Source organism: Eublepharis macularius, chromosome 15, assembly GCF_028583425.1.
Source record: "Eublepharis macularius isolate TG4126 chromosome 15, MPM_Emac_v1.0, whole genome shotgun sequence".
Classification (NCBI taxonomy): domain Eukaryota; kingdom Metazoa; phylum Chordata; class Lepidosauria; order Squamata; family Eublepharidae; genus Eublepharis; species Eublepharis macularius.
In genome coordinates this window covers 23,412,142-23,430,601 of record NC_072804.1, presented here as the reverse complement: position 1 = coordinate 23,430,601, position 18,460 = coordinate 23,412,142, and the positions used below count along the sequence as shown (strand labels likewise).

Below are 18,460 nucleotides of genomic sequence, written 5' to 3'. Positions count from 1 at the left end.
CGTATGATGTAAACACGCACTGATGCCAGGAATGCTCATTGTCCTAACTATGAAGAGACTCCATCAATGACAGCACATCACTATTGCACAGTTTCTACAGACTCTAATCTAGAACTTAATATTTTTTTACAGATATCCATCTAGAACTTGAGTAGGTTAAGCATTACTACTAGGGACAGCAGGTACATCCCGAAAGGGGAGGCCCCACAACCACCTTCTTCCTCTGTGCACCAGACGTTCAGGACAAACTACAGGGGTCCCTGCCCTGCTTGTAAGCTTCACAGAGGGACTTGGAAGATTACTGCTGGACTAGATAGAAGCAGGGCACTTGGCCAAAGCCATCAGCTCGGAACTGAGGCAGAGAAGGAGATCTGAGCCCTCGTCGCCTCTTCTTCGCATCCACATTTTCTATAATGCCACACTTGGAACAGCTCCACTCTCCCCCTCACCTTAGGGACCAAATGAAAAATATATTTGCAGCCTTATAACACAGAATTAACGACTATTGGTAATGGAATTCAGTAGTGGAAGGCTATATAACCATCCTAGCAGAGATGGCTTGATAAAAGATTTAAGCGAATTAAAAACTTTTTTTTACAGCTATGACTACTAAATGGAGCCTTCATATTCATAGAATCACAGAGTTGGAAGGGTCCTCCAGGGTCATCTAGTCCAACCCCCTGCACAATGCAGGAAATTCACAACTACCTCCCCCCAGTGACCCCTGCTCCATGCCCAGAAGATCACAAAACACTGTCAGGATCCCTAGCTAAACTGGCCTGGGGAAAATTGCTTCCTGACCCCAAAGTGGCGATCGACATTACCCTGGGCATGTAAGAAGAGACCACAAGATCTAAGCACTGATGTAATCCTTCCTTGCCTCCCTCTCACGATCTGCCTAGGATCACAAAAGCAGCATTGCTGTCAGATGGCCATCTGCTTAAAAACCTCCAAAGAAGAAGGCAATCTATCTCTGAATATCAAATGCTAGGGATGACGAAGGGCATCCTATGCTTTTGGGCTTCCTAGGGTTGGAAACAAAGGCTGCCCTAGAAGAACCCTCACTGAGCCAGCAGGGATATTTGTACATACTCACCAAACACAACTGCTACTCTTTTGTCCCATGAGGACGGAAAATGTAACAGGCAGCAGCTACCCAATCAGGAGCCCCCTCCCACACACACACACCAGAATGCATTTGCTCACCTCCACTGCCCTCAAGCAGTCCAACAGCACAAGCAGCAGTGCTGATCTCCAGCTTCATTTTTAGGCGCATGCTGAGGATGAACTTTGCAAACTCCTGCTGCAAGCCTACTCAGAGCCTCTCTACACAAGACAAATTACACGAGGATGCTCGAGTGAAGGGAGACACAATATTAGCCAGGAAGCAGAGTTTTAAAAGACAGATTGGAAGGTTTTGTCAGTTTCACCTTTCCAAGGCCAGCAGAGATGCCTCCTAGAAGGGGAGGTGAAACTGACTGGGCCTTCAGGAGGCAAAGGTACCAACCCTCTGAGGAGTGATCTTTGCCAGCTCTAGAGAGGTGAAACTGACAGAGCCTTCTGATCTTTTAAAACTTGGCTTCCTGGTTAATATTGCATCTCCCGTCACTTGAGCGTCCTCCGGTAATTCGTCTTGTGTAGACTCTCACTGGTGCTCTTGCTGGCTCAGAGCCTGAAAAGACCCTCTATCATCATCATCATCATCATCATCATCATCATCATCATCATCATTAACATTTCTAACCCGCCCTTCCCGCAAGCAGGCTCAGGGCAAGGTACAGCAGTTATAAAATACAATACAAATATTAAACAACAGTTCATAAAAACAACAGTTCAAATCATAAAATCCGCAGATAATAACTGTCCCATGACAGGGTCAATTCCAGGTTCCTGCCCCTCAACATACAGGGGGAGGGAAGTGGACAGATAGCATACTGCAACCCATATGTGGGTCAGCTAACGAAGGGCACTACATAGCCCCATGCTGTACCCATACGTCGGGCAGCCGGCCAATGGACACTGTATAACCTCACACTTGGTGGGAGACCAGTGGGAGGCTCAGTAAGGATCTCATGCTGGCCTCAACCGTAAGCCTGGCGGAACATCTCCGTCTTACAGTCCCGCCAAAATGATACAAGATCCTGACGGGCCCGGGTGTCCTCAGACAGAGAGTTCCACCAGGTTGGGGCCAGGACTGAAAATTTATGTGTTTACCCCACAAAGGATCAAAGATTTTTGGTTTTTTCAAATACATGACTCTCTTTTTCCTTTCCCCTCTATTCTGTACCCCCTATCAGTTACAAGAAAAAAATATTTTTGGTTTTGCCTTTAACACAGCAGTCTGTTCTCCCCACCACCACACTAATTACTATTCCAAGCCACGATGCCAGTTCAAAGATTCTTTTGTACTAACAGTAAATGGTTGAATTTATTGCCACAAATGCTTCAGTTCAATAGTGCAGAACACAAGTACAGCACATACAGTGAGAATGAAATGGAACTTTCCAATAAAATGAAGGCTATTCTTCATTTCTGAGCAATAATGAAACAATCATGAAAGAGGAACCGTTATCTCAGACAAGTATGTGGATGAGCACATGTTTTAGCTATGTAGCTGTGGAGTGAGTCTGAAGTGTAAATAAGATGTAAACCTTACATCACCAACATAACCCCAGTTTTAAGAGACTCTCTTCCAACCCCTACTCCTGTATCCAACAGAGCATCCCAAAATTCTCACCCCTCTAGCTCAGCTCCGCTCTCCCCCGAAAGGCCTCACACAAGGTCTTTACTCAGCTGGAAGGTGAGGGCCACAGGGCAGGCCTGCCCCAGCCCACCAGCCGCTCCATCAAGCTCCTGTGCGTGTGCCAAGGACTGGCAGGCACTGCCATGTATGGGCAGTGGTGCACTGTCTTCTGCGTGGGGCGGGGCAGGGTCTCATGCTGGGCAGATCTGCACTAGAAGATTACACAGCAAAAAAGAATTATAGGAGCTGAAGCCCCCTTTCCTTATCACTTGCCATTTAACACTAATTTAAAGAATGACAACCAAACAAATGAAAATACAATGTAACGAACAGAAGGGCATGGTTAAAGGGGGACCCAGGCAAGAAACACGCTCCTAGATGTGTGCCCCCAACCCATTCCCTGCCGCTACTGACTCCTTTCTTAAACAGCGAGATCCAGCTGGCAATTTTCTGCTTATGTTGTATATCTGTGTGCTGTCAAGTCGCAACTGACCCCATCAAGGGATTTTCAAGGTGAGTTAGGAGCAGAGGTGGTTTGCCATTACCTTCCTCCGCCAAACAACCCTGCAAGTACTGGCCAGGGCTGACCTTGCTTAGCCTCTGAGATCTGACAAGATTGGGCCATGTCATGCCACCTTCCCACTGTGATTATGGCCCTTTGGCTTTGGAAGAAGTGGGCTCTAAGCCACAAAAGCACAGGCTGGAACAGAGGCCGTTAATCTTTTTATATCTTCTGTGGAACCCTCATGGGCAGGATCCTGCCAGGGGCGGATTGGTCATTTAACTTACATTTGCATTTCCCACAGCCTAGAAGGCTGTTGGTGGCCAACCACAGCAACTCTGCCGGTGCCTCCAGGAGCCACTTGGCTCAGATCCATCCTTGGTAACTGATGCCCGTTCACCAATTGTCTCTTCCTGCGCTGCTGCCATTTGGTGGGACGAGGCAAAGGATGAACCAATGCCTACTGTTGGTGCTACTAAGTTCAATGACCCCAAAAGTGCTGGCTGGCAGGAGCTGCTCAGCTGGGTTTCTTCTGGGTCCATATTCACTTCCCAATCTACTACGGGATCCTGCCCCAAAGATCACCTGCATTTCTGAAAGGCACCGTGTGCCTCTCTGCAGGAAGCCTTTCTGCTAGACAAGTCAGCTTCTTCAGCTGATGAGGCAGGTTCCCATCAACACAGAGAGGCTGTCCAAATGAGCCTTTTCATGTTTGCTTGGCTCCTGCTTTTGCAGGCTAAGGGCAAACGTAGACATGAACCAAGACAGGCATATATGACCTCCCACTGTTTTTTAAAAGCCTTACAGCAATCACAGAGAAGGGGAGATACAGATGGGAGGGGGGGGGTCATGGTGTTGTTTAAGCTTTTACCTCTACTTCATTTGTCCAAAGCAAGTCACCCCCACCCTTGCTAGGTGGGGCCGGCAGCTCCAGAGTCCATGACTGATAAAACAATGCAGAGTAAAAGGGGGAAATCCCTCTCACAGCACCATGCCACCCCCCTTTTAGCTTTAAAAATGGGGGAGAATTTCAAAAGGGGATCTCCTAGGCTGGGTCATGTCTAGGTTCACCCTTAGGCAGGCAGTAAAGTGGAGGCCTGCCAGTTATCCAGAACAGTTCCACTTTAGTTTTGTGAATCTTGCCCACAACATTCAATCTTGCTGCTAGGTTGCTTTCTCATGAGAATGCAAAGCTGCTTCTCGATTCAAATATGAAACAATTATACTTTTTAGTAAGAATCACACATGCACACTGCAAAACCCTGAGATATAGCAAGGGAAGAATAAAAAAAACTCACAACATGGAAACTGACCAAAATGTAGGAGCACAATCCTAAAACGCACTGCTATTGTCTCAAAGGGTCCGACCAGAGCTGAGGATGTGCAGCCACAAAGAAATAGACACTCTGCTCAACGACTTAAGACAATTCCATCAACAAGTGATCCCTAAACTACCAGCAATTAACAGCCCGTTTAAGCCTGATACTTCACATGCCCCCCCAGTAGGCATAATGCCCACCCTGGTGCACTAGGGATACACACACACACAAGCTACACAGTCCAATTTAACAAAACACAAGAGGCATGGATTGCTGCACAGGCCAATTTTTGTTGTACAACCAGAATATTTAAATCAGTTCCAAGACTGTAAGTGGGGATGCCAACAACCTGGAGGGGAAAAAATATCCTTTCCCTCCTGGCATGGAAGTAAATGGCACCACCCGGTCAAACAATATTCCATTAAGGAAACAGGACTTTTTTTCTACAGGCAACAGCCCTAAATATAAGAGATGCTTCATCTTTCCACTCACAAGCATTAAGTTCTAATTTATAAAATAGTTTTGATTCCCTGCTGGACTGTGCCAGATCCATAGTGGATCACTGACGGTAAGTATTTTAATAGAATGATGCTTTTCAAACAGCAACCTTTCAAGTAAGAAATATAAACCTCCAACTTACTAGAAATATAATATGCAGGTTTTAAAAGGCAGTCATATAGCTAAGATCACTAGCACCCCAAATCCTTATACAGTCTGGGTGGTTGTCAATGGATAAAGGTTGTTTTTAGTTAATGTGAGTTTCAGCTGGACAGAATGATTAAATTTGCATGAGTTTATTTTCGAGGACTTTGAACAAAAGAAGCAGGGGGTTTTTGTGCAAAGTATGGGCCAAATTCTCTCTCTCTCTCTCTCTCTCTCTCTCACACACACACACACACCCCTATTAGCTCTAAAACAGAAAGATACAAGTATTGCAACATCAGGGTGGGGTACTTTAAATTGTGGAATGTTGTGGGAGGAAAAACTCCTAGGCCCATTTCCCATTCACTGCTACAAAAAAGGACCACCCAGGATATTTTCATTGCAGGTTCAGGATATGGAGTAGCATCCATTACAGCAACATTTGCCAGACACATCATTTTCTTTATTAAATGCTGAAGAAAGCAAGAATTAACTTCCCCAAAATGAAGCTCTCATGCAAGCCCTTTCAGGGAGGAAGTGGGACTAGTTTTGCTTCACGAACTCTGGCCACCCAACACATCTGCCTTTTGCAGCTCCAGTTGCAGAAAACCTGGGAAAGGGAAGTAGCCATTCATATTTCCACGTGAAGAAGGACATGTGAGCAATAACGTGGCCTTCAGATTTTTCCCTCCTTCGTTGCTTCCTTTGACAGGAAAAGCCAATAAAACCCCAAACCTTCCACAAGGCACGTTTGGCCTTCCTTTCCATTGGTCGGAACTGTCTCCCATGCCCTCCTCCCCAGTGAGCAGTAGAGGCAGGTTCCATGGTTGAAGTCCAAGTCAGCCCAGGGTAATTCATCACTCACCCAATCCATTCCAGCACAGGACACAAGTCACTGCAAACAGGCACTTTGTGTGCACTTCTCATATTTATTTAGGGAGCAATGCAGAGCAGTTCTACTTGGAAGAAAGTCCTATTTAATTCAAAAGGGCTTACTCCCAGGAAGCCATTGTTAAGATTGAAGCCTTGTTTACTGACTTCATTTATAGCCCACCTTTTCCCCCTGTGGGGACCCAAAGTGGCTTGCATTGTTCTCCTCTCCTCCTTTTTATCTTCACAACAACCCTTTGAGGTAGATTAGCCTAAGAATATGTCACTGGTCCAAGGTCACCCACCAAGCTTGCATGGCAATCAGGTGACCGGAGGTCAACTTCACCCTTGCGTAGTTAGCTGGTTGCACAAAGCACAGCATGAGACCCTAAGGACAGTACTCAACTTCTGAATTCTAGAAACTGCTGCTAGTTCTTGCCAGAGAGGAGAGAGTTGTCATGTAAGCATTCTCTGCAGAGGAAGACACTGAGATCTGTGTCTGGGCTGGGGGAGTGCTTCCAAAATCAGAAAGCCCACAAGCATTTGGAGAGATTGCAGGTTCTTGACACGAGCACTTCCACATTTATTGTCGAAGGCTTTCACAGCTGGAGAACGTTAGTTGTAGATTTTCCGGACTGTATGGCCATGGCCTTGGTATTGTAGTTCCTGACGTTTCGCCAGCAGCTGTGACTGGCATCTTCAGAGGTGTAGCGCCGAAAGACAGAGATCTCTCAGTGTCAATGTGTGGAGAAGATGTTAGTAGGTAATTTATATCTACTCAGGCAGGTGGGTTTGGGCTGAGTCATCCTGTACGAGTTTCCCAGGGTGTGGAACGCTAATGGGGGGAAGCTTCGCTGTATCCTGAGGAGGTTCTTTTGCATTCTTAAGAATGAATAGGGCATGATTTCCAGTCCTGAAAAACACCAGACTAACAAAATACTCTACATCTTACAATAGCCCTGCAGATAAGATTAGCATATCAACCACCAATCCATATGCAAAATGGTGGTGGCTTACATCATTCTCCTCACCTCCATTTTATCCTCACAACAACCTTGTGAGGTAGGTTGCCTCGAAGCCTTGAGTCTTACCTAGACTTTCTATGTATCTCAAGAGCTGACCAGGAGCAAACAGAAATTCCAATCAATCAATTTATTTTGATACCGAATCAGCTCCGGAGAGTAAAAAAGGAATAGAATAAAAAACAATAAAAATACGAATAGGGAGGGCACATGCAGTGCAATGAGCACAGAACAATGGGTGCAGGTTGTAAGGGGGACAGAGAGATGATACCTTCCTTTGACAAGAAAGTAAGTTATTGAGGCTCAGTCAACCGCTTGCGTATCCCACACAACCAAAGGCAAAATTTGGCAACTTTGTTAGTTATCTCCTAGGAAGAGTGTGCAAGAAGGAGGGAGACATAATGTTGTTCAGATCTTCCTGGTAAAGTTGACAAGATTGGAGTTTTATAGTGAGATCAGATGTCATTGCAGAATGGGCAGTGGAGCAGATCATGTTCAACAGACTTTACTTTCCCTGTATGGCATGGGCAGAGATGCTGAGGGAGGGGAACACGATGATATCTGCCTTCTAAGAGGGCTTAAGGTAAAGCGTTGAAGAGTGTAAGGGTAAAGGATCTCCGATATTTCAAGATCTCAAGGGATCTAAGATAATCTGCTGGCTGGAAGCATTTGGCATGCTGCAGAATTGTTGAGTATTTCTGCATCTGTGCCCTATCTGTTTGTATAGCATGATCGCAGAGCCGCTGTTTGATTGCTTCTTTTGCTTTTTGGTACCCATGATGCAATTAGGCTTGGGGAGAAAGACCATGCTCCTGGAGTTTCCCCTCAATTCCTCTTTCCCAGGTTGAGCAGTGACTATCGACAAGAATCAAAGGTGTTCGGTTTTCCCTCACTAATTCTCATTGGCCCTCTTCCCTGTTTGAGTATCTCTGTGTTTATATGTTTTATTCCATTGTTTTAAACATTTTTTGATTGTTTATTGCCTTTGGGACACTACAGTGGGTAGAAAGGTGGCATAAAAATGCTTTAAATCAGGGCTTTTTTCTGAGAAAAGAGGTGGTGGAACTCAGTGGTGGAACTCAGGACCGCACAATGACGTCACTTTGGGTTAGCTGGAACAAGGGGGTAGTTTTTTAAAGTTTATATTGTCCTTGGCGAAAATGGTCACAGGGCCGGTGGCCCTGCCCCCTGATCTCCAGACAGAGGGGAGTTTAGATTGCAATCTAAACTCCCCTCTGTCTGGAGATCAGGGGACGGGGCCACTGGCCCTGTGACCATTTTCAAGAGGTGCCGGAACTCCGTTCCATCGTGTTCCCGTGGAAAAAAACCCCTGCTTTAAATAAAATAAATAATAAATATAAGAAGATGGGAGAAAGTGATTGGAAAATAAATTGATGAGAATGCCCTTAGGGGGCTGTCAAGAAATAAAACCTTTCTAGTCTCAATACTGTCCTGACACCACAAGATAATCACATGAATCCATCTTCCCTTATTAAACACACTGTACATTTATCATGCTCAGTTTTTAACCAAGGTTTGCAAGTGTGGTACAACTTGGTTAGCCATAACTTTTATGCAGATGATATGCTATGTCATGCATAGCATATCATAGCACGCTATGACGTGCACCTGGACAGCCCAGGTGAGCCTGATCTCATCAGATCTCAGAAGCTAAGCAGGGTCAGCTTTGGTGGGAGACCTCCAGTGAAACTGGATGGGAGACCTCCAGTGAAAACCAGGGTTGCAGAGGCAGGCAATGGCATACCACCTCTGTTAGTCTCTTGCCATGAAAACCCCAGCAGGGGTTGCCATAAGTCAGCTATAACTTGAGGGCACTCTCCAACAACAATGCTATGACATGGCTTTGCTCAGAATGGAACAAGGAGAAGAAAAGAAGGGAGGAAAAAGGAACGGCAATCTCTGATCATGCGAGGTGGGATCAGGAACATAAGCGCATCAGTCAGTCCTAAACGAGGCAGCCGTTTTATATGACCCAGACCAAATGTTTATCACATCTATGTCAAAGAGGCTATATTGAACAATTAAAGCCGTTCTCAGAGACTATAAATCAAAACACTGTACATGTTGCACTACATCCTAGAGACGTTACACTTGCTTCAGCATCCATCATATTTCTTTGCCCCTTCCAATAACTAAAAGTAACCATAGATGCAGAGGAGTTAGCCGTGTTAGTCTGTAGTAGCAAAATCAAAAAGAGTCCAGTAGCACCTTTAAGACTATCCAACTGTATTGTAGCATAAGCTTTCGAGAATCACAGTTCTCTTCGTCAGATGCAGAAGAGAACTGTGATTCTCGAAAGCTTATGCTACAATACAGTTGGTTAGTCTTAAAGGTGCTACTGGACTCTTTTTGATAAAAGTAACCATAATCCCTTAGATTGGATCCTATCGACCATTTTTTGCAAATTGAAGGGGGGCAATTTTCACAGATTTCTCCCCTCTCATGGCAGACTTCTGTCCCCCGCCAGGAGCAGCAGGTCGGGGAAGGAGAGGAATGTCTGCTTCACTGACAAAAACTTCTTCGGTCAGCAGAAATGCTCCACAGGAAACAAGCCACTCACATCTACTTAATTTGCTTATCCATTCAGTTCACAGAATTCAACATCCCTTACAGAACGGAGGTTTTAGAGCAGTAAATGCAAAGCTCAAAAACCACACATACAGCTTACTACTGATAACCTCATAAAAACTCAGGGACTGATATTTGAAACAATGCAGAACAGTTATAAATCTTGGCTGAGGTCCTAGGACGGGTGCCAAAGGGAAAGCTAAACGACATTGTCCTTTCAGTTTGTGCTCTGAGAGCCAAACTACAAGTGACGCCTGACACAGTTTGGACACTTGTCAGCTTCCTTCAAGTTTTGATGGGAAATGTAGGCAGCTTGGCGGAATGTTGGACAAGTGACAGTTGAAAAGTCCATTGGACAGCAGTTGGAGAGCCAAGCTGCAAGACCAGGATGCCTACAGTTCCCATCAAACCTTGAGGGAAGCTGACAAGTGTCCAACCTGTGTCAGGCGTCACTTGTAGCTTGGCTCTAAGTCAACATCTGTGTACTATCGCTGGGACTGACGGTGGTGATGACCAAATGCTTTGGGGGAGGGGACAACTGGAGTGCTAGAGCTTGTGCAGGCTTACCTCTACAGATCATCAACGGCAACAGATGAGAGTGAAAAAGCCAGAAGTCAGGCCCTGATGAAAGAAGACAAAATGTGTTTTTATTTGTGTTCTGTAGTACAATCCAATAACTCTTCCTCTATTTCCTTCTTCCCCACCCTTGTGGACCTACCTCAGGGGCCTACAGTAGGCCAGGAAGGCAAAACAAGTGTCTTGACAGACCATCAGGGCAGTCCACACAGAAAGAGGACATACTGGTTAGCTTTTCCTCCAACGTATATGACACCATACCTGCAGGAGACAAAATATACTCCGTTTATTTCTGTTTACAAGAAGTGAGGTACGATAACTTAGGTTTCAAACACAGTACCTCGAAGAAAGCATCTCCTAGAGAACAAGCCAGTGTGGTGCCATGTTAGAATGTCTGACTAGGATCTGGGAGACCTGCGCGCAAATTCCCACCCTCCCATAAAATTTGCTGGGTGACCTTGGGCCATCACTCTCTCTCAGCCTAAGCGACCTCACAGGGTTGTTGTGCAAACAAAATGTGGTAAAGAGAATAATGTTTTCTGCTCTGCGCTCCTTGGAGGAAAGACAGATTACTGGATAAATACTAGATGACATTATTTAAATGCATTTAAATTACTAGACGAATTTATTTAAATCATCTAGGAAAAGGAATGGTTTGAATCTATGATTTCAGTCAAAAGTTTCCATTATTATTACCCACTCCTCAGACAATTCTTAAACAAAAATGCACACTAGTTTGCATCTATAACCATAAAAATACATTGGTTTAAAGTATACACAGTATACATTTCTTAAATATTTAACTCAATGTTTTAGAAAATATGGAATGTGTTGCTTATACTGAGAGGTAATGTTAACATTTGTGGCCCCAGCTAATGTCACTTTGCACTTGAACTGCTGTCACAAAAATAAACCAGAGGTAGTATGCTACAAGCCGCATCAGCTGACAAAGGTAGACACCGAACACAAACCACAAAAGCAATAACTAAAAAAAGCATTCGAAGAGGCAAAACATGCAGCTCCATGGATTAAAACCGTCGAAAATGAGCAAAGCCGACCAAATAGTGTGGTGTACTGGTTAGAGGGCTGGACTAGGGTCAAAAAGACCCAAATTCAAATCGCCACTTGCCAAGAAACATATTGGTGATTCTGGCCTAATTATTCCCTCTTAGCCTAATCTTATCTGTCATGGTTGTCATAAAGATAAAAACCAAGAATGGGAGAACCAGGACTAAAAGGCACTAAACAAGCAAAAATAATAAATAATAAAAACCATATACAGGAACAAACTGTGAAATTCTTGTCTACATGGCTAAAAGTTGTGTATCCCCTTTGCATGCAAAGAGACAGGCATTCAGACTTTGAGACAGTGCACTAGACACGATGAAATTTAAGAACTTTTTAAAATAAAGTTTATTCTGGCAATAAAAACCATTCACTATGCCTTGTTGTGACTTGTTTGGATGTCCCAGAAACGAAATTTCCCCCCAGTTACAGTTTTCCCTTAGGCTAAGAGAAGACGGCCTAAGCAAACTCCTGGCTGACGGAAAAATGCTCTAACAAAGCCCAGGAATCTCATTCTCCCAACACTGTCACTCAAAACCAAGACAGGCGAACAACAAATAGTTTGGGAAGATGTTTTATCTGTTTATTTAAACCGCAGACAGCACTGCAAGGGGGAGGGGCAGAATCTTTCCTAACCCAGCAGAGGAAAAGTTCATTTCACACATTGTGCATTCATGTCATCCTTTACATTTCACATGGGTACACCTAAAACATCTTGCATATACACCTAAATATTGTAACGTGGCAAGCAACCTCTTGATTTTTGCCAAAACAGGTACAACAACATCCAGTTTTTCCTGCCTACTATACAACTGTGCTTTCACATTTCACACCCACAAAGTGAATAGCTGTTCATGGAAATCTATTTTAGAACTTTTTGAGAAGATAAACAATTCAACAACTGTCACGGTTATTTATTTACAAAATCTATACTTTGCCTTTGTACCCTTATCGGGGCCACCAAGGCAGCTAACATAAAAACATGTTTTTAAAACCAAACAAAAACACAACACTAAAACAATAAAACCAAAGCTAAAATACACACACAAAACATAAAAACAGCAATTAAAACCAATACTCTGAATTTTAAAAATAAGCAAGAGACCATGACAAGGAAACTGGGCGTCACAAAATACTATGAAGAACATAAAGAGCTGAGCTGTCCTATATTGACACTGAGATGGGGCGCATTTCATGTATTAGATTTAGGATATCATCATAGCACACCTGAATTCAACAAACGCATTCAACATACAGGTACACATCTGTCAGGGAGTTGCAATAAGCAACATCTCACTGTTGAATGCATATTGGATGACACATCTACATTTATTTCTTAGAAACGTATAAAAGATAAAGCAGAGTAGCCAAACTGCACATTATAATCTACAGAAGTTTAAGAGCAGCAAGACACATATTTTGTTCTGCTAACACTGCACTTCACGGCAATAACACTTCCCCAGAGGACTGGGGAAGGCAATGGCAAACCACCCTGTAAAAAGTCTGCCAAGAAAACGTCGTGATGCAATGTCCCCCCATGGGCCAGTAATGACTCGGTGCTTGCAGAGGGGGACTACCTTTACCTTTAACACTGCAATTTATTAAAATATTAAGATTGCACTTACTGTATCACACCTAATTACAGTAGGTCTTGCCCTTTCTCAATAAGTTAAAATACATCACCATTGTAGAATGAATGACTAGGGAGCCATTCATCGACAAAGGGCAGGAGGAGGGCAAGAGAGCCCCCCTCAATTCATATCACTTGGGGTATAAGGAAGCGCTACAGGAGATCTTTTTCACTTAGGAGCAAAAGCTGACCACAGAAATCCAGTCATGCAAATCCTTACACCTGTTAATATTGCACCTTAAAATCTTGTACCTGTCCTTTTCGGTAGACAAAAGGGAAGGCAGCCGAGTGTTGTTTGTGTGCTTTTACGGAGGTAGCACAACTGAGGGAAATGGTCTGTTCAATCAAGCCTCCCTAATCTCCCAAATGTCAACTTCCCCTTCCCCTACCATATTGCACCCCTTTGGCTCCCTACTACCTCCCTCCACGAGGCACCTTACATTTGGAAGTAAGCTCCATGAACACAATGGGACTTGCGTCTGATTAAACAGGAGTAGGTTTGGGCTGCAACTCTATGCATAGTAGGCAGTGATAACACAATCCTATTCACGCTGATATTCTTTATCCTTAGAAGTGTGCTTCTGATCACCAGCAAGAGCATTGCACAGCACGAGGACTATCATTATGGTCATAGTTAGAGTTCCAATTTCTCCTTCAGAAGTGAATACATGACCAATGAAGGGGAGTTGCCACTGGGACATACTGTCAGTGGTACTTAACTCCAGCAAACTAAGCCATGAACTGTTCTGGTAAAAGTTAAAAGACTTCCAAGAAGAATGGCAGAAACTCACTCTTTAGAAGTTGCCAGCTTGTGCACTTGAGTTGGATAAGTATCGTTGCAGAGTAGAAATTATTTGCACAGCAGATAAAGAATCACAGACATGTGTTCAGCTTCTAGAACAAATGTTTACTACAGATAGGGGAAATAGGGTACACTGGAGACAAAATAAAGAATAGCTAACTTAGAGTGATTCCGCACACGTTGGATAATGCACTTCCAATCTTCTTTATAGATCATTTGGAACGGATTTTTGTGTGTGCGGAACAAAAAATCCACATCAAATGATTGATAAAGTGCATTGAAAGTGCATTATTCAACGTGTGCGGAATCAGCCTTAGTTCCTACATCCTGATGATCTAAAGGTAAAGGTCTAACTAACTGGAGAGCAATGGGTCCTGAGAAAAGGAAGGAATGTCAATTGCCCCCCCCCCCCCGATAAAACTGGTCAGCCAATAATCAATCCAAGACCTGTTCATTAGGCATGCAACTCCCCTTTTACCCTGGTGGGAAGAACAACTCAACATCTAACTGGTCTCATGCAAACTAGTTGTCCCTAACTATACACAAACAAGTTAACTCTTTCATGACTGAAGAGAATGACACTTGTAAAATCCTGCCTTCTTGAATTTCAGTCTTTCTTATCCCCCATGCTATTCAATCTCTTTATAAAGTCCTTAAGGAAAACCATGTGTGGTTTTGGGGGAGACTTTATATAGAGATTGAATAGCATGGGGGATAAGAAGGACTGAAATTCAAAGAAGGCAGGTCCCACACTGATGACAACTGGTCAGCAGCAGCCCTTTAAGTCCTCATATGGAATGATTTAAATCAGTCCCAAGCATATTCTTTAAACCCTGTTTCTACCTCCATGCTTGGGACTGATTAAAATCATTCCATATGAGGACTTAAAGGGCTACTGCTTACCAGTTGTCATCAGTGTGGGACCTGCCTTCTTTGAATTTCAGTCTTTCTTATCCCCCATGCTATTCAATCTCTATATAAAGTCCTTAAGGAAAACCATGTGTGGTTTGGGGGGAGACTGTCATCAATATGCTCTGTATCTCTTTATTGAAATTACCTGACGATGTTATAGAGGTCCGAACTAGTAGTGCCTGACTGCTGTGGTTAAATGATTATGGGCAAGCAAGTTGAAACTGAATCCTGAAAAGGCAGAGGTAATATTGTTTGCAAAGACTAAGGTCTGGAAGGACACTGTGCTTCCCACTTACTACAGAGTCCAGCCGGCACTCACTGACTCAGTTACCAGCTGAGGGTTTATACTGGAGAGCTTTATTACTGGAGAAGCAAGTTGATACAGCTGCAAAAAAAGAGCACTCTTTCAGCTTCAGTGAGCTCAGAAGATGCCCTCCTACCTTGATTTACCTGATCTGGTCACAGAACTCCATGCTATGAGTACCTTGAGGGTAGACTACTGTCATGCACTTTATATGGGTCCACCTTTAAAGACAACTTGGAAACTCCAGTTTGTAAAGAATGCCATTGCCTACCTCCTGTCAGGTGTTAGGACGAACGTGCATGTCACACCCATTCTAAAGACACTTATCTGATTAGTGATCAATTAGCAGTGTGACAGCTTCACTCATATGAACATTGGCTTCTGAAGGTGCCAGCCTGCCAATGGTGTATGATTGGCAACTGCCCATTCGTGCGCATTCTCAGTGGAATCTCCCACCTTCTGCAACAGCCTGCCTGAGGAGATGAGGAAGACCCTCACATTTCTATCAGGCACAGAATATGCAAAACAAAAATGTCCAGGAGAGCGTTTTTATAAAGGAATTAGAATTGTAAGATAATGGAACAGCTCAGGAAGATGCTTCTATAAGGGATAGTATTATAGTCTGCTGCAATGTCTATTGTATGTGTCACTTCCCCCTTTTTAACTACCATGTCCTGTATCTTTGCACCTCTTTTCTTCATTCATACCTCTGACCATTTTTGTCAGCTTCGGCAATCTTTTGTTTACATTGATTTCTGGTTCTGTAATTCCAGTCTTATTGCACTGATTATTTTTTTGCTGTTTGATCAAAATGCTTTTCATATTTTGCAACCTACCTTGAGTCTCAGGGAGGAAATGAAATAAATAAAATTAGTAATAGTAGTAGTAGTAACAGTGTGGTTATAATGGAGACAGAAAAAACTCGTAACTGGAGAAAAGTCCAAACTAAGACATATATTAGGTGAAATATATGAATCTTAATGGTGTATTTAAAAAAAAACAGATAAGCCAATCAAGAGGTAAAGAGTTCCAGCAATACTGATGCAGAGATAGAGAACAGAGATGCAAAACAGAGACAGAGATATGGGGTTTAACAAGCCACAATCAGAAGGACTCAAGACCGATTAGAAAATATCGAGAAATCAGAGATGAAAGATTAACAAGAGCTACAGAATGACTACATCGGCAGAAAGAATAACCTTAGGCTGAATTCCAAAAGAAAACAGGAACTAGTGAGGAGAGAGCTGCCAAGCGGCCTGGAGAAGGACATCCTGTCCCCTCCACAGAGGTTTGGTGTGATGCTGTTTACCTGCCTGCCATGAAAAGCTACGACCGCATGGGGTCTCCATTATACTGGGGCAGGGCGTTTTCTCCCGGCCAGCTGGCAACAGCGAAGGGGAGGGCGGAGAGAAGCGGGAGCGGCGGCGCGGGCTTGGCGAGCCTCTCGGGGCCCCCCGAGCAGAGAGTTTCCAGCCGCCTCCGGAAAGCAGGAAGCGGCGCTGCTGACTCTGCAGAGAGCGGAGCCGGCCGTGGACGGTCCCCAGCCGCTCCGGGGCGGGAAGCCGGGGGCGCCTCTGAGCGCGTGCAGAGCGCGCTCCCGCCCCTGGAGGGTGGAAAGGGAGAGATTCCCCGGGCGAAGCGGGGACTCCAGCCAGGCTGAGGCGGCCGGCAGCCCCTCGCCGCCTCCTGCTTGCCTACCTGGACGCGCAGCCCCGGCCGGAGGCGCCTCCCTGGCCGGTCCCTTCGGGCGGCCGCTGCCGCGCGTTCCCCTCCGGCCGGCCCTCCTGCCACCTGCGTGCTGTTCCTGCTTGCGAGGCGCCGCCTCCTCCGCGCCCTGACTGAGGGAGGCAGGAAGGACGCAAGGCGGCCGCCTCGGCTCTCCGCCTCCTTCGCCTCAGCCCTCGGGCGCTCGCCGGGCCTTGGCCCCAGCGCCGTGGCGGCGCACGGAAGGCGGCCGAGCCCCTCAGTGGGGGCGACGCGCCCACTCCCTGCCTTGCCCGAGCTCCTCTTTCCCGCCCCAGGAAAGCAGCCCGGCCCCAGCTGCCATCCGGGCAGCAACACGTCGGGTTGCCAACTCTGGCTTGAGAGATTCCTGGAGTTTTGAGGGCAGAATCGGGGCTCTTACTGCTGCAGAGTCCACCTTCCAGATCCTCCATTCCCCCACCAGGGAAATCTCCGTGCTCTGGAGATCAGTTCAAGATGGGTAGCCGTGTTAGGTTGTCTGTAGTAGAAAAGATCAAGAGTCCAGTAGCACCCGTAAGACTAACAAAATTTCTAGCAGGTTATGAGCTTTCGTGAGTCACAGCTCACTTCTTCAGAGCTCACGGAATCTCATGCCCTGCCACAAATTTTATTAGACTTATGGGTGCTATTAGACTCTCTCTTTTCTACTGCTAGAGATCAGTTGTAATTCTAGGAGAACACCAGGCCTCACCTGGAAGTTGGCAACGCATCAATCAGGAAGAGCAGGGGGGGGGGCTTTGAGGAGGGGTAGAGTGCTTCCTTCCAAGGGGATGGGAGCCCCACGCTTAGGCATCACTGTGTATAGAGCTGGCTGGTATAGCAAGCTGAGATTGATGGTTGTGGATTTTCCGGGCTGAGGCTGTTTCTAATGAACCTGTTGAGGGGTCTGGGTAGAAGACAGGTCTTGGTGATTTTAAATGGATCCTCATAAATTCACATGCTGATTACGCAGCACCATCAACAGTAGTGCAGTTCATGCCCATAGGAAACATAAAAGATACAGCTCCATCCCTTCGTGGTGATACTGCCTGGATCCACAGGATTTTTACAGTCCACAGAACTGGAAATCCTCTATAAGATTTAGTTACCGTCTTTCTTATTTTTAAAGTAGTAAAGAGTCCAGTAGCACCTTTAAGACTAACCAACTTTATTGTGGCATGCTACCTTTTATGTAGCACCTTTAAGACTAACGCATGCTACAATAAAGTTGGTTAGTCTTAAAGGTGCTACTGGACTCTTTACTATTTTGCAACTACAAGCTAACACGGCTAACTTCTCTTGATCATATTTTTAAAGGATGCACATGTTGAATGCAGAAGGAACACAAGTTCACTGTCTATATCCCAGATCTGAAAGATACTCCTATTTCTGGCCTGTCTTCCTTCCGGAGGAATAGTTTGTTGCTGTGATTGCCATGGTCTCTGGCAAATTGTGAACAATCACAAGGTAATTGTTTAAAGCACCCTCCTGGCCCACATGTTGGAGGGTGCTGGAGCTAATTCAACCTTCTGGTTTCAGCTGCATCACTGAATAATAAACTCCATTGTTTCAGACAGGCTATCTCTGCTGTGCTGCCCCTCCTCCATTCTCTGGCATTTGAAGGAAGTATTATTAACTGAAGGCTGAGGCTGAAATGCTCTATGGAACGAAGGAGTTTCTTAGCTATTCCTGAGCAAACTGAGCCAATCTTGGACAGAGTTCCTTTATATACTTACTGTAAATATTCCCACCCACATGCGCG

General features: G+C 44.9%; 1 protein-coding gene across 2 annotated transcripts in view; it reads right to left on the bottom strand.

The window, feature by feature from the left end:
* SH3BP2 (SH3 domain binding protein 2) overlaps nucleotides 1-16,756 on the bottom strand; it is a 44,476-nt gene extending 27,720 nt beyond the window's left edge. For both annotated transcript variants that reach the window (XM_054999680.1, XM_054999681.1), the window contains exons 1-3: nucleotides 16,675-16,756; nucleotides 10,406-10,524; nucleotides 10,255-10,308 (exon numbers count right to left, since the gene is read on the bottom strand). The gene's annotated coding sequence lies outside the window, so the exon portion shown is untranslated. The remainder of the gene's footprint in view (nucleotides 1-10,254; nucleotides 10,309-10,405; nucleotides 10,525-16,674) is intronic.
* Nucleotides 16,757-18,460: the final 1,704 nt, after the last annotated feature.